The sequence below is a fragment of the Sebastes umbrosus genome, chromosome 17, assembly GCF_015220745.1.
Source record: "Sebastes umbrosus isolate fSebUmb1 chromosome 17, fSebUmb1.pri, whole genome shotgun sequence".
Classification (NCBI taxonomy): Eukaryota; Metazoa; Chordata; class Actinopteri; order Perciformes; family Sebastidae; genus Sebastes; species Sebastes umbrosus.
This window is the reverse complement of record NC_051285.1, coordinates 9,441,319-9,463,262: the sequence shown is the minus strand read 5'-3', so window position 1 is coordinate 9,463,262 and position 21,944 is coordinate 9,441,319. Positions and strand designations below refer to the sequence as shown.

At 39.8% G+C, this 21,944-nt stretch overlaps 1 protein-coding gene across 1 annotated transcript in view; it reads right to left on the bottom strand.

Moving 5' to 3' along the window:
- The window catches only part of gabra1 (gamma-aminobutyric acid type A receptor subunit alpha1), a 61,649-nt gene extending 42,979 nt beyond the window's left edge, over positions 1–18,670 (bottom strand). Inside the window, exon 1 of the mRNA XM_037747812.1 lies at positions 18,576–18,670. The gene's annotated coding sequence lies outside the window, so the exon portion shown is untranslated. The remainder of the gene's footprint in view (positions 1–18,575) is intronic.
- Positions 18,671–21,944: the final 3,274 nt, after the last annotated feature.

Sequence of the window (21,944 nt, the reverse complement as noted above, 5' to 3'; positions counted from 1 at the left end):
TCTGTTCACCATGACACACAATGGGACAATTTGTCATACTTGTATGTTTGTGAACTGCGTAGGTGTGTGCATGTATACACTGTACATACATGTGTATAAACACTCACAAGCTTTTACTTCTTTCACATAGTTACTCCTTTTCTAATGCTTTTTATCAACTACCTTAACATTCAACAGGAATAGAACGTTAGAGCGCATGGAGAATGAGAAAGAAACACTTGTTATTATATTTTTTAAACTGCTATGCCTTGAGACAATTCAACATCTTAACTACACTGCCTCTTCATGTTATACAATTCAGTAGTTTCCCACTCACTGTTAGTAAATTCCACCACAGCATCCTGTGATGCCGTTGATATGTACAGTTACAGATCATCTCAGTGGACTCAAGACACAATTCACTTAATTAGCTCCCATGACAATTTGAACATGAGTATGTGACCTGCTAGTGGATATACATTACATATTTATGGTCAGATATGTAAAAAGGGAGCTTTCTAGCACTGTGTTTTAGTGTAGCATACCAATATACTGCTCTAAACCCAGGGGCAGTGGTACCAGAGTCAGGAGGTGATAATTGGCTTTACAGGCCCAGGGGCCCCTGGATCAAACCACTATATGAAGTGACTGTTATCATTTCTTGTTAGAAAGACAATCAAACGACTATAAAGAGATACAAAAAGACCATGAAGGGACGCAAAATGGGCGCAAAATGAAATTATCCACAGAGAGATGCAAAGCGAGAAGCAAAAAGACTACAAAGGGATGCGAAACAACTTGAAAGGAACACACTATGACCACCAAGACATGCAAAATGACTACAAAAGAGACACAAAATGAGCAACCCGGTCGCCAGAAAAAATGTTGGCATTGGATGTCTCTGCAAACCACGGATACATTGAATGGCGACGTTTCTGAACCAAATATACATTTCATAAATAAGTTTTGTATTAGTCTCGCACACGCTTGCCACGTGGTTAACATTGTGAAATGATTGGTTAGGCTTAGGCAACAACACTACTTGATTAGGGTTAGAAAAAAGATCATGGTGTGTGTTCAAATTATAATGTAACAACCATAACAACGCAACATAACCACTATAAGGTTTAGGAAAGAACTACATGGTTGGGTTTAAAACTACTACATTTGTACAGTGAAAATGACACTGAACGTTGTGAACACGGGACACAAATAGCGGTCTCCTGGATGAAAGCTTTGTGTTAGTTGGACCCATCCACCTCTACTCTCGGCCGCCCGGTGTGTGTGTCTCTTTTTCGCTCATTTGACAAACTGAGTGAAAAGGCGTCAGCAAAGACGAATGCAAAAACGTCAACACTCAACTCACCCCTGGTTTGCAGAAATGTCCAATGCCAACATTGTTGGCAACTGGGCTGAGATGAGTCACAAAACCAGACATATCTGTTTCAGTCTGGGTGTTTTGGTTCTATGGAGGAGCGATACAGGGCTTTTCACATGTCTGTGTCCAGGGTCCTGTTGCCTCATAATCTGTCCATAGCTGAAGGCTATTTGGAGTTAAAAATGGGGGGAATTTATTGATGTTATTTCATGTTAAAATATTTAAATTTGTCTATTTTGGCATCAATTTATTACTCTGTATAAACAGTGTAACTATTAATAATGTACAGTTTATTATTGCCACTAACCAGGGCTTTAAATATCAATGGTCAATGTCAATGTAATTTTACTCATTTTAAAACGGTGCCCCAGTCTAGCCTTCACATTAAGAAGTCTCCAAACACACTTTCTTTATAGCTCTCGTGGTTATATTGGGGGGTTTCTTACTCATTTCAATAGATCTTCTTGGAGCTAGCCTCTAGTGGCCATTAGAGGAAATGCTTCTGTTGACACATTGGTTTCATCATGGTGGGTGCTACGTATTGTGATTAACTGACGCCTCATACTCGCAGGCAAATACTCAAATGCCTCTTCTGTACAAAAATGTATTTGAATTCCACTTAATTCATTTATTTCTCTTCCTGCTGGCCTTGATCTCTCTCTTGGTTCCTCCATCTCTTTCTCCTTCCTCCTTGGTTTACGTCCACACTGGCTCTTCCCTTCCTCTCCCTCTTAAACACACTGACGTCTGCTAGTGAACACACTCTAAACATACACACACACAAACGGCGCTGTGGATGCGAGTGAGCGAGCGGGGCCACTGAGCGGAGGCAGACCGCACAGCAGCAGCAGCGCTCTCACTCGTCAGTTTACATAACACTGATTATAACCCTGAGATTTAGCCAACCGACGTGCAACAGTTTAGTTTGGCCTGGGCATTAAAATCTCACTGACCATCTGTTCTACTGCGGAGTTGCTTTCCTTCAAATACTTTTCCTGGACACTGATTCTACCTCGTGAGACTGTACGCTACTGCCACTCAAGCTTCAGACAGCAATAAAGTGACTTTTGTTCACTTGTTTCTTGCTCAAATGTTTTCCTGTTTTGTTTTTTTCTATGGATACACTTAGTTTACCCTAAGCACACACTGTACGTCCCTCATAAAAGTAATATTTATCATTATCAATATACAGAATATGAAAATAAATGATTAGAAAGGAACAGCTGTCAGTGTGTCAGTGTGCTGACTTGACTATGACTTGCCCAAAACTGCATGTGATTATCATAAAGTGGGCATGTCTGTAATGGGGAGACTTGTGGGTACACATAGAACCCATTTTCATTCACATATATTGAGGTCAGAGGTCAAGGGACCCCTTTGAAAATGGCTATGCCAGATTTTCCTCGCCAAAATTTTGCTTAAGTTTGGAGCGTTATTTAGCCTCCTTTGCAACAATCTAGCTGTCAAGTTAGCACGACATGATTAGATTCCTTAGGTCTTGCAGTTTCATATGATACCAGTAACTTCACTTTAGCTTTAAAACTGAGCTTGCTACAACCTAAAAATCGCAAGTTATGTAAATATGTTAAGGAAATTAGTGGCATTAATAAAAATGTGCGTTAATGAGTTATTATCACATTAAATTTGACAGCCCTAATAGCTACATTTTAAGTTGAGTAAACACTCTTCCATTCTTTTGCACTTAAGTAATCAATATTTCATAGAAATTTGCAAACCAGATTTGCCACAAGATCTCTCTACCGAAGGGACACATTTTCTACAGTGTCAGATCACTATTTTCAATCATTTTAATGTCAAAATTGATTTGCAGGACATATATTCAATAAATCAGGAGCTCTACAAACGGAGCTCACTCCTCTCAATTACCCAGTTTGAGTTCACAAATGCTTTGACTTCACCCATTAAAATAGTAAAGATCGGTGGACATTTAAATATGCAGCCTTGCAGACTGATCACAGACCGCCTGATCTATTGATGACAGATATATAAACAAGCTGTTTGAGAATGGGAAAGAGCTCTATTTTAGTATTTTCATACTGTCTTTATGTTTTATAAATGTTGTAAATGCTCTTTCTTGTATGGTTATTTGAGCTTGTGATGAAAGACACATTTTCATGATAACACTTCGCCTCTTATGTTTATATTTAGCACACTTCTATCATGCTTGCTCCTACGTCTGCATCCCTCTTTATCTTACGAAAGGAAGCACACAGATGTTTGAATGCGTCATGCTAATATGTGATATTAATTCCATATAGCTTCTACACTGCACTCACAAATATTATTGAGCCATTTATTACAGTGGGCCATCTTCATATTCATTCCATTTAGCAGGACATGTTTATTAAACTCTGACAGGTTATTACCCTGCATATATTCCTACAAAGATTTCTTGGCAGCGCACCTTCAGATCAGTGAATGTTCTCCCTTGCAGCCAGCTCGGGGATATACAACCAGACGCAACTGCACATCTTGTAAAATGCTTTTCCAGCACCAACCTATATGACGTGTTCATTTCTGTACATTTTTCTAATGTTAGCTGACAGTTCAGTGACCATTTGTCTTCCCAAGGTCTGTGAGAAATTGTGGACACGTACGCGGCCAAAGGTACACTCAGTTTATCTACCTTTTTATGTCTCTCTATGACATATTGTACTGTAAGTCAACTGTAGACATCAGCGTTTATGAAATCAAACCGTTTGCAAGTGTCACTAGCTTCTCTGAGAACTGATTTGCGAGCATGTCAGTGGATGTTAGTGTTATGAAGATCAACAGGATGTTATTGTCGAGGAGCCCTCTACATCTGTAACCATGGCTCAACCTCAACCCCTTTGTCCGATATTTCCTCTGAGTGCAGTTTACAAGTCGGCGTGCTGACATTAATGCGTCATAAACTCTCTCTCCTCTCCAGATGCGATGGAGAAATTGCAGTGTGGCGCCATTAATGTAACTACGGCAATTATATGGACTGACAGTTCCTCTCAAACATCCCACTGATCCCGAAATAAAGACAGAGTGAGAGAGAGAGAGAGAGAGAGAGAGAAAGAGAGAGAGATGTTCTCTGATTGTTAGCACAAGGTAATGAAACACTGAAAAAGGTGACATTATCAACATGTGGGCTGAGAGATTCAGTGAGACTGTTGCTGCCTCTATTTCTGGAGGTGTAGGAGTATTTGTGTATGCATGTCTGTGTGTGTGTGTGTGTGTGTGTGATTGAGAGAGATGGTGTCGAAGTGTGCACGCATGTGTGTGTGTGAAAGAAAGAAAGTGACAGAATAAAAAAAAACTAAAGCTAGAGAGAGGGAACGGTGGAAAAAGAAATATTTTTCACACATCTCCTACCTCATTAGAGCCTATCATTCAGTCACTCAGTAAAACTGTGAATTCGTATGGAGGTGCTATTCTGGGTGGCAGCCACAAAAAAAAAAGTTCCCACAACGCAGCCAAGTCTGAGGATAGTTCTCTCTGACTCGTATCATTATGATTAATGCCTTAAGAGTTGTTCTTAGCATATCTCAATGTGTCAGATGGTAAGATATGCAGAACAATGGCCCCGCTGTACACACTAAATCAAATGAAGAAAGCATAGAGTGCAAAGGAACATCAATTTCTACAATTGATGTATCTACGCCCTTCTGAAAACCACTGTATTGTGCTGCTTTGCTTTGAGACATGCACATACTTCCACCCCCACTGGTTAAAATGCGTGGAAAGTGACGGTGCTTTTGCTGTGCAATGTGATGTGCTTTGAAGTTGAAAAAGAAGCACCTGCTTATATGGATTAATTTATGAGGTGCAGTTTTATATTATAGATATTTAAATGCAGCCTATGCACTGTGTAAAATCAAATCAGTTGTATATGCTGTATTAGAAAATACTGTAGTATTAAAGTAACTCTAGAAACATACCATAAAAAAATAATATAAACTGCTTACAAAATAATAAAACTGTAAAGTAAGGCTGGCATCGATTCAAATATTTAATCGCGATTAATCAAATGATTGTCCATAGTTAATCGTGATTATCGCACATTTTTTATCTGTTCAACATGTATTTTAAAAGGGAGATTTGTCAAGTATTTAATACTCTGATCTTATCAACATGGGAGTGGACAAATATGCTTGCTTTATGCAAATGTATGTATATATTTATCATTGGAAATCAATTAACAACACATAACAATGACTTCTTTGTCCAGAAACCCTCACATATACTGCATTTATCATAAAAACTATGCTCAAATCATAACATGACAAACTCAAGCCCAACAGGCAACAACAGCTGTCAGTGTGTCAGTGTACTGATTTGCCCAAAACTGCATGTGATTATCATAAAGTGGGCATATCTGTAGAGGGGAGACTCGCGGGTACCCATCGAGCCCATTTTCATTCAGTTATAAAGAAGGTGGAGACAGAAGAGGAAAAAAGTAGCTGGGCAAGAGAGCCACAGCTATAGAGTTCAACAACGCAACGTCGTAACCACCAGACAAAACTTCAGACACCTTATTATCTGGCTTCTATTTTGCCATACTTCAGACATCGTCACTTCCATCTCTTGTTGCCGGCACGAGCAAACAGAGCAAACAGACACAGACCTACAATTACCCCTCCTTGATCAGAGTCTCACAGGAACAGCAGTGAAAAAGCGTGGTGGCTATTTTTGTTTTCGCTCTTTTAGCACTGATTCAGCGTAAGCTTCTGCCACTCAGAATATATTAAAAGGAGTGAAAGAGAAACAAAACAGACAGACACAGAGAGAGAGAGAGAGAGAGAGAGAGAGAGAGAGAGAGTCATATTTAGAATAACAGCAAAACAAGTGTCTGCTTGTGTGTCGGCCTCTCGGCCGTCAAATACGGCCGCTGGCCTTCACAGCCCTACTTACATGTTGTTAAAGAGAGGCTAAACAGTGGAAAGTGGAAAAAGAGAGAGAGATAAATCATACAGTACACAACAAAGATTATTACATAAAGTTATGATAAACCACAAATAAGAGGCTAATGAGAATTATAATGTGATATATTGTATGAATCGATTTTAACTGACACCCATTCTTTTTATATTAATAAAGCAGTTGCTTTCAGTTTCATTATATAAATACTGGTCATTACAAATGTTCGAAAAGCAAACTAATAGTGCTACTAAAAGCTACTGTGTGCTGTCACTTTCAGCGACTGCTGCCGTCATTGCTTTTATTCATATAGCATTTCAAAAGCCCCACCTCCACCATAACATCCACCTGTAGGCTCTGAGTCTACGTTCAACTAGACTCACAAGTCTTGGTTTTGTTGCTAAAACTGGCTGGAAACAATAATAGAGTTTAAAAATAACCCTTTATAGCAGAATCAATCCAAAATCTATAAGGGCGATCCTTCATATTTGGGCGGTGACATGCAGAAGTCTTAGCAGACAGACAACTGTTGTTGCTACAGCTGCACTGCTAACGTGCTCGCTGTCAAAGATGTTCAAAGTTTAGAAAATAAAAATAATCTCGGAGCTCTCCTCCTGCCAGGAAACGGCTCCAGAATATGAGTCGCTGGTTTTATTCCTCCAGAATCTCAGAATCTCAAGAGCAGTAGCTCTTCCCCTCTGCCCCCGTGCATTGTAGGATCGCTCAGCCGCAGTCACAGAAGAAAAATCCTTCAAAGCTTGTTGATGTGTGTCATTTGAGAACGGAGGGAGAGCTAAGATCACACTACACCACTTTCAAAGTCGTCAGATCGCTGCACTGTTCACAGTCTTTTAATCGGGACTCTTTAAGTCGTTGTGGTTTTCACACTACATGACTGACCAGCGTCAGGAGGTCACACACTACAAGATCTTTCACCGGGAGGAATCCCCGATGAGGTCTTCAAACTGCGCTTTGTCACGAAACACGACAAATAAATGGTAAATGACGTGATTTAGGTTTGTTAACGGACGTTCTCGCCGCCGTTCTAGCAACAACTTTCCATTTAAAAATTCCCAAACGATCAGTAGGCGGAGATCTCCGATTGCCTGGTATCGCGAGACAACGTTCCACTAAGATGGAAGTTATTATTGTTGCTCCCCATTCCCTGCCGTGGTGTTTCCTTGTGGAGAGTGATGTAGGTCAGAGCCTAGACGTCAAATATCAACGCTGTACATATTCTTCATTCACATAATAATCCATTCCATGTGCGTTTGCTGACTGGACTAAAGTGATTGGTTATTTACTGCAACAAGAGTTAATTTACTTGTGAAAGGCAAGATAATGGAAAGAATGAGTCTCTCCACAAAAGCCACAATAAGGTGGCCTGACCCGAGCCCCATCAATAGGGATGGGGTTAGGACCACTAATTGGAGTAATGGAGTAATTTACGAGACCGACTGGAGCCTCTTGTGAGTCTTGAGATGTCTCGTTGGATGGTCAAGGGATTCCATCGCAGCAATCAACAAAATGGCGCTGGTGAAACGGTGAATTCAAAAGCAGTAGTGTTAATAAAACAACCCAGAGCACTACCAGACCTCCATCCACGGATCAATAACAAACAGTGCAGGCCGCGATTCAGGGGAAATGAAAACCAGGCTGAGACTTTTGCTTTTGGCTGACTTCTCTAAGCCCCTGTGGACAAAAAACCTTAGAGATTAGCATGAGCACCATCGCCTCCCATCACAAAAGAGCTGCCTTCATCCATGACCTTCAGACATGCAACTGTTTTGGAGAGCAGGAAACAGAAGAGGGTTTCGTTGTTACAAACAGCTTAAGGGATGTACTGTATACTGATGAGGTACACTCAAGTTCCCCTCTAATTGTGGAGAGATCAATAACCAGTGAAAGTTACATAAAGTAAAAAGTTCTAATAAGGTTTTTGAGATGTTCATACACCCATTGCTGGAATATAAATAACAGCTTTTGCTCCCTAATTTGAATTTATGAGAACGCCGGGGCCGACCTGCTGCCGACCCAGTGGCAGGCATACGGAATCATAATACACAAACATCCAGTCTCCTCATAAATGTTTTTGCTTATGCCAGTCACATATGAGGCATCAACAATACTGTTAAATAAAATAGCTGCTATAACTGATTTCCTGATTGTATTTCTGTGTTGACATGCATTACTGCCGTAATAGTCTTGTTAACAAGGCTGTTGTTTTTTGCTGTTCTAGAAGAAAGATGCAAGGAAACACGTTCTTCAACTGGGACATAAAAATGCAGCACTGCAACAACAACAACACATGGACACAAAAGCACGCAGTGCACAATGGCCCTCTAGCTTTGTGCTATAGGTGATATCATCCACGCTTCGCCGGTCACATCCAGGGTCAAATGCTTAATGAAGATGGATGTTGGTGTGATGTGGACTTAACTTGACAGCTATGTGGGTGTGTTTGTTTGTGAGAAAATGTGAAAAGTGAGAATGAAAGACAAACGTGTAAAACAGCCCTAATGAGTCTTTATATCGTGCGGAAACTGTATCAGAAGTGTAAATTAAATTCCTGTCAGATGTCATATATGTGTAAACAGTGCTTACAGGCTGTGTGTTTAGGCTACATTAGCTTGTCCCAATTGCTTTTTCAACCCCCACCAAGCCTCCATTCAGCCTCTCTAGCTAGTTGACCATGATTGATGAAAGGCACCAGACCACGTTGGTGAGGGAGAGGTGACCACTGGAGCTTAGAGGGGTAATAAGGTGTGATGGTGGTTGAGATGGCTGCAGTGGATGTATTAGTGACACATACAGTAGAATGTAGGTTCACATTCGCTTGAGCATCAATCCCATTTCGGATAGCGCTCGGGATGAAAAGACCTTAGAGGTTATGGCAGTTTGAGAGTCAGCCGTGTGGCTTTAATGTGTATGAAAACAAATTACACTGCAGGTTCTCAATGCACGAAAAAAATAAAATCCTGCCTCTTGCTGTTCAAAATAAGGAGACATTTTTGAAATATATTACAGGATGTTCTTAACGGCTGAAAAAAATCAGCCCATGTTTCTCCTAAAGCCATTCTTCATCAAGATCCTGTTAACACTCCTGTAGGATATGTGTGTACTGTAGTGTACCTGTTCTTGTGGACCACATTTTTAACATGTAGTCAAGCTAAAACAGCAAGATATTAAGCAGACCATCACATTTTTTGTAGCTGTACTTTTGTATTCAAGACAGAGTTCAAATTTGTATTTGCCAAAGACATTATGACAATATTTTAATGAATTCATGATAGATAGATAGATAGATAGATAGATAGATAGTAACTTTATTGATCCCGAGGGAAATTCAAGTTTCCAGCATCACAGTTCCATGAACAGTATAAGTGAGATGAAGTAGCTTGAATACTGCAGCAAAGTGTCACCATGGTAATGGATAGAATTTTTGCATTAATTTTTGCACACTAATATTCTACTATTATTCTGAAAACCAAAATTATTTTGAATTTGATATTGGGACTGCCCATTGTTTTGAAGGCCCATTGCTCCATGCAACAAACAGGAGCACATGGCTAGATATTATGCATGATGACATCATCGGACCTTTCCGATTTATTTTCCTACTGGTGAAGGCATGACCCACCACTCTGCCTCTTATCACTCGTTGCTTTGAATGCATTTGTTGTTGGGTTGGTTGGTTAGGTTTAGGCATAAGGAATGAGATTAGTTAGGTTACGGATGAGAATATCAGGGTAAACCAACCAGTGAGAAAAATAATTGGATATTCCAAATCAGGCCTTATTTCAAAATTAGCATTATCAGATTAAGTGGGAATATGCAGATATGTGAGGGGTTTTAGGAGTATTCTTTGGACATGTATAAAGTGCAGAATATGCTTCTAAATTGGGGTTTTTATTGCAGTTTGGCTTAAAATAAGTCGACTTTTGGTTTCACATGGGACACGAACGGCAGTCCAGTTGACCTTGACCACCCCATCCATCCTGACCTGGATTAGAGATACAAAAGAAAAGCCCACATTTGTGGTCAGGAGGAGAAACACACCTACTTTTATGAAAGACTTGGATATCAACAGTTTTTTTGATATGCGCAAATATCACAACGGCGACCTTTCAAGAAGGTGGTCGAAGGAATGAAAGAGAGAGGCTGTATTTGCATGGTCAAACAAGTCCGCCATTGGTTATGTTAATCAAAGTACTGTATGCATGGCTGCATGTTAACGGGAATACTAGTGGAATATTAATTTTCACTAGCCATGTAAACAGCTTAGTAGGAATATTGTCTTTTTCAGAATAAGGAACTGGAATACCTTGTACCTGGTTGCTTATGTGAGAATGAATGACAGTGAAGGTCTTTAGTATGTTGAGCCTTGGTAGAATGATGTAACTTTAAACTCAGTGTATATCCCGGTGAATAAATCAATAACCTTGTGTCCTTTGTATTTTTCATCTCATTCAAAATGTCTTTAATACATAATGAGATTATACCTGACAGGATCACTGCGGTTTAGCCGTTTCTTTGAGCAAAGCGGGGATAGATCATACCTGTCATCATTGGGATTTGAAAATAAGGGAAATTTCCCGGCGCCTGGAGCATTGACATTTTCAGTTTTGGTCACTTGATCTGCCTCAGAAAAGTTTATAGTTAGAAATTCAGTCATTGGCAGAGCATGTTGGCAGATTTGTCGTGCTGGTTCAAAATCACTTTTCCTTCCATTTGATACGCTAAAATATGTGTGGCATATTTTACAAGAAGCATGACTTTGACCGATGTTGCACTTCATTAAGTACAGGTAAGCCTCTCCCATTTGGTGAGATATATCCACAATTCTTTTGCGTTTTTGGCAGGTACTCCTTCATCCCTCTCATGTCCATCCATCCTTGAATGCTTGTGCTGCCGTTTTTCTTATTTTTCTTGTTTTATTGGCGGGTGCTGTTTGATTGAATGACTTCTGGTCACTATATTTTACAGCTAATGTTTTACACACTGCCACCTGCTTTGCTGGAGGGGAATGTATCAAACACATCAAATAGGTCTGTCAGTTATGCCTACCTCAAAACTTATTCTTGTTTATTTATTTATTTATTCACAAAGGTTTTAAACCTTATGAATATGCAATGTTCATAATTGTTGCTGAACCTATGACTGCAATTGTTTTGAAGAATTGTTTGGTTTAATTTAATGATTTGACTGGTGGCGATACTCTTTACATACATTGATGTTAAATATTAAAATATAGTTTCGGTTAAGCAACTGGTTTTTGTTCACATATTCTGTAGAAAAATAGCAGAATCTTTTTTTTTTTAAATAATGAGGGACTGATCTAAACTAATCATGCGATACATGATTTTTTTATAAATCATTGCTGCTGCTTTGTCAGTTAGAACTATGTACATTTGAAGACCATTTGGACCTGTGAAAAATGTGTGAGCCCTTTTGGAGAGGGTTATTGACTCCCCATATATCACATCGGCCCTGAAGCCAACACTGTAATCCTCCTCAGTTGTGTCCTGTGTGCTTCCTGCACCTGTGGCATTTCTCAAGCTATGATTTGGAATTGTCATATTAATGCTTTTTCTGACCTCCAGGGCCAAGACATCAATCTCTGAAGAGGGAATAGATTTGTGTAGGACACCTGGAGCCATTCACTCTGCTAAGACGACCTATATCCACTTTATGGTGATGGCACTTGTGTCAAAGCGGGTGGTAAATCCCAGGACATGGGGGTTAGTTAAACCAGTTGATGGTCAATACTTTTCTGAGGCAGTGTTGTTGGCATATTTCACCACTTTATGATTGTAATATGCTCTGGGAAGTTTCTGCCTAACCACAAGGCCACAGACTGAAACCAGGCCATCCTGATATTGCTGTAAGGTAGGGATTGACCCTTGTATTTGTCTCAGAAAGGATGGGTGGCTGTCCATATTTATATACATGTTGGCATGCAGCTGCTCTCACCCAGAACTCTTTAAAATTAGAAGTGTCTTGACAGAGTGAACATATCGGCTGCTGAGGTGGCAGATTGGGGTTTGAGCTTTACAAACATTTCTTGGACAGCAAGCAACTCTGGAGGTTAAACCACAATCAACAGAACCATAAATAACTAAAGTTGCCCTGGCACGACCTTTGTCTCAATCCCATACTACATGGCAATCCATAACAGGTTTTGAGTATGCAGTGTGTATAAGTGATAAACTTAAGCATATTTAAAAAAAAGTCAGTTCACATTTGTAGCATTACAGGCAGTGATTCTACATAAATGAGGGATTTCAGTGTGGCTGCCTGGCACTGGAGGTGTGCAGAGAAAAAAATAATTGAAGAATGGCTCAGGAGGTAGAAGTCTGTGCAAAAAAAAGGTGGTGGTTTTATTCCCCAAAAATCACAATGAAACAGAGTAGAAGAACAAAAGTCCCAGGAGCATTAACAAAACAAAAAAGCTGAAAAAATATCTGAAATAACACAGCAAGCTGCTCACAACAAACACTCTCCCACAGTCATTGCCTAAGTGGCTTTATATACTCCTCCTGGCCCCACCCTGATTGGACTAAACCACTGCATGGGGGTAAGGTAAAACTAAAACCTGATCCTAACAGGAACATAGCAATCATTTGAATGCCAACAATAATACAAGGTATTAATAAACTCTTCCCCCTATAAATGTTATGTTCCCTTGCCCTTAACTAGTCATCGGTGTCTGGTCACACACAAGAAGAAGAGGAGACTACTGGGCCTTCCCCCTTCCTCTTCAGCCCAATTATCAAATGTCACCAAGGTTAATACACACTGCACAGACAAGCACATAAACCTGGTTAAGGAAACCCTATTTCATTTCATATCTTAATGATTAACTTAGAAATATATCAACTGATTGATGGCTCTACCCTGTACCTAACTAGACACATGGTCTGACTCAGCCTGATCACAGTGATTGCTGTAGGAATGTATGGAATCTAGGCAACCCAGCACTGTCCCTGTAAAGACTGTTCTCATAGTGTTTGTAGTTATACCTAAGAAACAGTGATGCACTGTAATTCGTATAAATCCAATAAAATCAATTGCATGTAATCCATGTAATCGTGAACCCAGAAGTAAATAGAGCAACCAATGCCGCGTAGGGTGGAGGTCGGGGTGGATGGGGGAGTCAGAAAACACCAGACTTTCACTAGGGAGACAGGTGTTCGTACCCCGTGTGAAACCAGAAGTTTGTGTTGATTTATTTGTTACATAACTTCCGTACTTAAGTTACGCCACGTCTTGAGTTATTTTAACCCAAACCATGATCTCTTCCTAAACCTAACTAAGTTGTTTTTGTCACGTAACTTCCATGCTTAAGTTACACCACTTCCGGTGTTATTTCAACCCAAACCACAATCTTGTTCTAAACCTAACTAAGTTGTTTTATTTTTAAAAGCCTGGAGTGGAGCGTTGCCCTGGAGGCTTGTACTGTAATTAGCTACCATGTTAAAAGTGACACAGAGAGATTAAAGACTGACAAATCATTGATCAAACAAATCATTACACTTCATATTTTTACATTTATGTTCCTGCGTAGCTTCTTTTGGACCATTAGGTTCCTCTCTAAAAAATGTTTGACTAAAACTCCACTTTATGCTGAATACATCAAACCTGTGACCTTTACGTTAGCGGGTAGTCTGTCTGTGCTAAATTGCCTGGAAGTAATCATTTTCAAGGGATCTATTGTTGGCTGAGCCTTTGTGGGATGACAGCTGTGCTTCCGAGGGTTTTGGGAAGAGGAATGTTTTCTTTTGTTTGGGTTGAGTGTCAGGCCTAAAATGATATATGCTGATGTGAAATATGTCAACTCAACATTGGCCTGAAGGTTCTCCTTGAAGCAGGTATTTACTCGAGCACCGTCAGCATATTGGACCGGGCTATAAATTGGTTGATGTGGATGTGCATTTCTATGGGAAGCAATCTCTGACACACAGGCTATCCATGCTGGGAAGACAGAATAGAGGGGTTGGACTTTAGGAGGCAAAGCATCCTCATCATCATCATTATTATTATTGTTATTTATCAATAAATGCACTATATCTTACTATTTTTTTGTCACATAGCTCTGCCCTAATCAGTTTCTGTTCCTTCTCCACTCTCACTTATCTGTTCAGCACACATGACCATGTTTAGATGCCTCCCTTCTCATTTGTATACACTGGCAACCTTCCTCTTTCGTCATTTATAACCTTCATCCATGCATCCCGACACCCAGCCAGCCATCATCCATCCATACATCCATTTATTCACCCATAGAACATTCATCTGCCCCTCCAGCCATCCCTTTATCTTCCTCCTACCGTGTCCATTACATCCTCCCCTCGTCCCTTATCCCGCGTTCACCTGTGCTGTTACGTCTCTCATCCTTCTGCTTCCTCCTCCACCCCTCCTGCGCTAATTCATCTTCTTCCAATTCATTCTTTGCCCAGCCCTCCGCCTTACTATTCTTCACTCGTCGTGTCTTCGTCGCACCATTTTTCAGTCCCTTCCTGCTTTCTTTCTTTTCTTTTCACAGGAACATGATTTTTTATTTCTTCCTCCCCCACAAAAAGACAGATTTCCCAGTTTACTTTCTCCATTTTTGGTTTTGGTCTCTTGCCACTCTTACGACTACTTTCCCATATTGCCTCTCCTCTTCTTCCTCGATTCCTAACCTTTAACCCCACTCGGCACAACCTTACCTCTACCCTACCTTGATCCGTTTTTCTCCACATTCCCTTAGCTCATTGCTGGCTGGATTTTTCCTTTCCTTCCCCCCTCCCACATCTGTTACTCACATATTTCTCCTTGACTGTGTTTTTGTCTCCTCTTCTGCCATCATTTTCCTCCTATCTTTGCTCCTTTTAGACCCTGTTCCCCGCAAATCATTTCACCTTTAACATTTGTCTCCATTCTTCATCATTCTGCATCATCCCCTCATTTCCCCTCTTCCACCTTTTTTCCACTACCAGCATCTAACGTATTTCATATAATGGACACGTCCTCTTCTCCTCCCTCTTCCCTGCTGTCCTTTTTCTTCAATCTAACATGCCCCCTAGTGTGCGATCAACAGTCTCATTTGGGGCACTTAGATTATTTACAGATGTTATTTACATGTACTATTAGTAGAGCAGCAAATTATTTTAAGCTTGCAAATAAAGTCTACAAATGAATGAAGACTATAGATAAACATATAAAGGCGAGCACTGGTTTATACGCTTGTCTTTAGTCAGTCTTTTTCTGTAACCTACTTGGGCTATGACTCATACATTAACACATGAAAATCCTTTTTTTGTGAAATTGCTGGTGATTATTGTAAAACACTAATCATAAAATGTTTCTGCCTGCATATCAAGCCGCATTATGCCATAGCCTGTTACGCAGTGGGGAAAAGATTATGACACAAACAATGTATTGCCAGGAAAAAATAGCTGCTAAATTAATGTGTAAAATATCAATCTTACTCATACTGCGAGCTCAACAGGGGGATTATTTAGGTTTTGCTTTCAGCTCGGTCATGCAAAACCACCCACCGGTGGGAACCACACAGCTTTTACATAAGACTCATACATCGACTGCATAGCCTGCGGCAAGTAGTCAGGAATCAGGGAAGTTATTGATCGAGCTTAACTCATTGACTTACACCACAGGAACATTCTTTGTGCTTCGACTTTAATCACATGAAGACAAAGTCTTTAGAGTTATTGCTAGTCAGAAGCAAAATCTATTTTTGTTTCCATGGGCGACAGTCAAGAACAAATAGACATACTGTTTTTTTTTTCTTAATGCATCGTACACAAGGTGCATGGTACAAGACACCACAATAATCACAAGAAATACAATTGTGTATTTCAGTTGTGTTTAGTTTGCAAAAACACAAATAACTTTTAAAGGTGTTTGATTAAATAGCCTACTTTTGGCTTCCCTTTACAGTCGTGTTTATGGAACATTATTTACATGTTTTTTTTTATCATAGACTATAGCAAACTGCCAATCACAAGGTAGCATACCCTGCTTTATGGTCTATTTAATTCTAAATGGGACCATCATTTATTAAATGAACATCATGCTGTATTGAAGAAGACTTGAAACTAGCGATTGAGACCATAAACTCATGTTTACAATGTTTAAGTGAGAAGTAGGCTCATTTTCTCATAGACTTCTATACAATCAGACTTCTTTTTGCAACCAAAGGAGTCGCCCCCTGCTGGCTATTAGAAAGAATGCAAGTTTAAGGCACTTCCCCATTGGCTTCACTTTTCAGACCCAGAAGCCAGTGGTAGATCAGGCTGCAAGTTCATAGGGAATTGGGTATACGGATTGGGAAAAAAATGAGAATGGACAAACAACTCCGCCCAGCTGCATCTACGTAGTTAGAAAATGTTGGATGTGCACAGACGGGCAAAAAGCTGTCGCACGGAAACCCCGCAAAGGGCTGTGTCTGATGGTGTGACGTCACTTTGGCTGTGCGGACACTCACGACCCTTGCGCCAAGAATTAATCACGCTTGATACCTCAAAGCCTATATTTAGTCTAAGTCAATGCTAAGGTGCTCTGGGGCATGTTTGTGTATTATACTCAGGACTATTTTAATCATTAATCTCTCTTATTAAAAAAAATACAACATTGAATTTGTACATGATATCCACCACTGCATGACATAAATCTTTAAACATGGCTCACAAACCCAAATATAGCTTCATGTTTCAAATAAGGCACAGTAACCTCTTAAAACAGATGTAGTTTTTGGCCTCCATTTCTCAAACAGGAGTAAATACTACATTTTGATGGGGACTATTTTCATTTGCGGATTAATATGTGCTCGCTGGATCATCAGACTAATCCTTTAAGAGCCGTAATACTTTTGTAAACAAAGACTTATGATGCTGCAGTCATATGAGACACTTAAATTGCTGTGCTTTAAATAATACAACACAGATGACCGTCTCCTCTGAACCTGATCTGCAGTAGCCTTAATGGTGAAACGCAGTTTGATAATCTTAAGAAAAAGAAATAGACAGCATGTGCAATAGGAAGCTTACAGGAATGTATTTCGGACAAATTGTAATTTCTCTTTTGTTCTTTTTTTCCCCCCACATCATCAGGGTTAGGCAATCAAGAGTAGGTCAAGTGTCCAGACAGACAAGCAAACCATTCAACCAAAACATCCGCGCATTGACCCATGTGACACAACTGTCTGGTCAGTGCTCATCATTCACTTGAAGGTTTCTTATTCAGTAAGACCGGCTCTTGTGTATTTATATTGGGCAAGGTTTGCTCATATATTTCAGATTGACTGCATCTTGATCTCATTCTCCCTTTTTATTGTATTTGCAGGGGACAGTAAAATGATTGTAATGGCAAAAAAATCCCCTGTGACATTTGCTTTTTCACGTTCCCTAGATCTCTGAGCTAAAACCATCCAACCATACATTCAAGAATGTATAAATCCATCGATCCACTCATGCATCCCCTCATCCATCCACCTACCCAGCTATAGCTAGCCATCTGTTATTTTCTCAACTTTTCCCCTTGCTCCTTACTCTCCTACGTCTTTCATCTATTCTCTCTCTCTCTCTTTCTCGCTTTCTCTCTCCCCCAAAGCCCATCTATGATATGAATGCACTGCTCCAGTGAGCTTTTTTCCCCAGACATCCTGACGGAGAGAGACAACCTTGGCAAAAGACTTAATGTAAGCAGTTCATTACCATCTCGGCTCTGGACCCCCCCCAACACTCACATAACAATCAGCCATGGTGAGAAATTACCCAGAAAAATAGCCATTTGACAGACACACAGACTGAAAACACTACCGCCAGAAATGTTACGCAACTGTGACCCTGGTCTCTGTGCGCTGCAGGAGTGAAGGCATTGTGGGGCGGAAAAGGCCAGTTGATTAAAAGGACAAATTAATAGGGCTTTATTCCACTGCCCTTTTAAACTGACACTTTAGCACAAGAGACACCTCCTAAACTTGGGTTTGGGAAGCCAGCGCTGTGCTGTGATATGATTTAATTCCACAACAGAGGGTTGTTACTGTACCTCACCTGCCACTCGCAATGGTAAGCAATGGAGCAGTTGTGGTTGAATGGAGCGTATGTCGCTGAAATTGCCTGTGTTATGGGAATGGTTATCGACTCTGGGTGCAGTTAATGTGGCAGTCCGTGCAGGAAGAGGCTTCATAAGAAAGCATCTACTACTTTTTATGTTTAGAAATGCATCTTGTAAACAAAATGTATACGTTTTTGTATTGGGAAAACTCAGGTATGACTTCATAAGTTGAACCATAAGTTTAACTTACTGTCACTGCTGGTGTGTGCGAGGCAACAGGGGAAGGAACCAAATGCTGATGCAGAAAATGAAGATTTTCAGTGATTTAACTCAGCTTGAACTTTGACAAACTGACAGAGTACGAGGGGAAATGAAGCGGCATATGTAAAACTGGGCTGATTAGGGAAAATGGGAAGCAGGTGAGCAGGTGGGCGGGGAAGGTCAGGTGACTGGAACTGGAGGGAAAGCGGTTATTGCAGGGCGGGAGGGAGTGGCTGTCAGTGATATGGCTGCAGCAGGGGGAAAGGTCAAAGGGTCGACGGGTAGAAATATGCCATGAACCATTTTGAAGATCGGAAAGTGGCTGAAGGGAGGCACAGAGAGGCAGATTGTGACACAATAGTGCTATATGTGTGGAATGTAACTAAATACATTTACTCAATTGCAAATTTGAGGTACTTGTACATGTCATGCTACTTTACTCAGTACAATTAAAAGGTAATGTTGTTTTTATTATAACACTACATGTATTTGACAGCTTTTTTTTGTCACTTACAATAGTATAATAATAATAACACTCACAGAGTGGGTTTTTCTGCATCATGAGTACTTTTACATTGGATTTATAATGCAGGACTTTTACTTGTAGTAGAGTATGTTCGCAGTGTGATATTTCTGCTTTTACTTAAGTAAAGGATCTGAATAATTCTTCCACCACTGCATTTCAATGTGTTCTTATTTATGTCAGGCTCAGAAAAATTGCTAAAGGACTCTATGAAAATGTTTGTGGTTTGGGAGGATAGTTGAACCTTTTTTAAAAAAAGCAAAGCCCTCCCCAGCATTATTCATATTTGCTTTAAACCCTCCCATTGACTTAGAAAAAAAGCAATACTCTCCCCCTGCTATCTCAAAATCATATGACAGTGTTGAATTGGTATAACTTATCAACCATTAGAGGAAAAAGCATAAATAAATGAATTGATTATCTTAATAGAACATTCATTTTCACAATATTTGCCACAATATACATCAGAAGTGAAATTGACAATTGCAAAATGTATGTCAAACATATGACGCATCATGTTTATCTGTCTACCAGATACATCTCTCTTTGAATCGGGAGCTACTAAATTAAGTAAGTAAAGAGCACCGTAATTGTTTCACTTCAGCCCTGGATTCCAAATCATACAACTACATTGTTATAATATCTGATGTTTTAGTTAATATGAAATTTAGTTGCCTCACTAGAGGGATGTATTCCTCCAGATAGCCAAATATTGTACTGCAAATATCGAAAAACAAGTCAATAACTCTATTAAGTCCACTACTCACCAACATGCAGGATAGAGGGAGACAACTAACAGATATACTCATGTTTTATGCACAGCTGATTTAGATTTTTCACCAAAAGTGACTTTAAGTGTTACTTTGTCTTGGTTACAGTTCTGTGAAAGGGAAGATGCTGCCGATTCTGCTGGGATGCAGTATAAAGGAGGGACTATGTAGGCCCAGATAAGATTCAATCATTACATACATACTGGATACAAATGTCTCTTTTTGTATGTTGTTTTATTTGGTGAATACATTCTTGAGATTCCAGTGAAACCGCATAGCGCAGGATGTTGCTGCTTGACTGAACAGATCCTGTGTGACTATAACAACAGCAGCTGGTACGAGGTGTGGGAGAACCGACTCAAAGTTAGCCGAGGAACAGATGGACCAGCTGGTCTCTTCTGGTGGGTTACCATGGTAATGTGGATTTGACCTTATTTGTGTCTAATATTCCTACTGCCCCCCCCAACCACCGCACCAAATCCTTTCTTTAATAATGTATGCATACATGTCCATACTTATGTGTACTCACATGGTTATCCGTCTAAACACACAGTTAACTGTAACCAAAAACACACCCGTTTTGCCCATACACACCTACTTCCAGCAGGATCAGGCAGTGCCCGCTGTGCTTTGAGTCACTGTTGCCTCTTTCGCTCAACGTGCCTTCTAAACCCAGGGGAGGTCTCCTGTGTTCCTCATTAGCATAGGTTCTGTCCACAGCATGAGGCCTGTCATCAATCTTCCACTTAAGATATGCAAACTTGAGGCAAAAAAAAAAAAAGAGGAGAAGAAAATCAGACGACAGAGGAGGGGAATTTTACAGTGAAGTCTAATGCTGTTTGGCAGAGTAGATCTATGTATTTTTCTGAATTTCCATCATTAGGGCCCAAAGACTATATTTAGTATGATAAGGAAAAATACCACATTTGTTCTGATTGGTCTAATTGGTCCTGAAATCCGGACATACTTTGGGCATCAAGTACACCTCTGAATTTTTTAGATCACATGAAAAATCAATGGTCAGTCAGGAAAAATGCCAATTAAATGTCTTCCATATGAATTGTTTTTTTACACTGCATACAGTATGTGTGCATATCTTTGATATACAACTAAATACTTGGTCTCCTTATAGTTCTGAGATACAGCCATTTTCTTATCATATTATATTCAGTCTTTGGGCATGTTTTCTCCTAAAATATGTACCCGCTTGCTATACATTACTCGGCTTATTACATGGCTACTTACTTAACAAATCAATAATTTGACACAAAAAAGTATATACTGGCAAGTATACAGAAAAGTCCAAGTATACTTAGCTTATACTGACAAGTATACAGGAAAGTCTAAGTATACTTAACTCATACTGAAAAATATACAGAAAAGTCTAAGTATACTTGGTTTATACTGACAAGTAAATCTAAGTATACTTAGCTTATACTGACAAGTATACAGAAAAGTCTAAGTACACTTGGCTTATGCTGACAAGTATACAGGAAAGTCTAAGTACACTTGGCTTATGCTGACAAGTATACAGGAAAGTCTAAGTATACTTGGCTTATAGGCCTACTTGTACTTAATCTTTTGATCGAGATATACTTAAGACAAGTATAATTAAGTATTCTCGCCTTATAGGCCTGCGGGAAAGGTATACTTGGCTTGTAGTTGTGCTTCGAGTATAAAGTGTGTGAGATGCTTCATTAAGTTATAACATTAAATACTGTTCTTTATGCACCTAAAGGAAATAAGTGTCCACTACAGCCTGGGATTTATATTGTAAAGTGGATGTATTTAAATTAAGTGTACTACTGTTGCTGTACAAAGAACCTTCAACCACCTTAAATCTGAACTGCTTAACTTTTGTTTACATTCCTCCTTTACTGGCTAATGCACTCTCTCTTCCCTGCATCAGCCTGGTCCTTCGCTGCTCCCAGTCTCAACCTGCCTTTTTTATGGCCTACACCAAAATGCCAAAAAACATTAAATGCTAAATGCATTGATTTCAATGAGGAGTTCTTTAACTGCTAAGAAGACAGATTTTCCTGCCAGTAAAACTATTTTTCCCTTC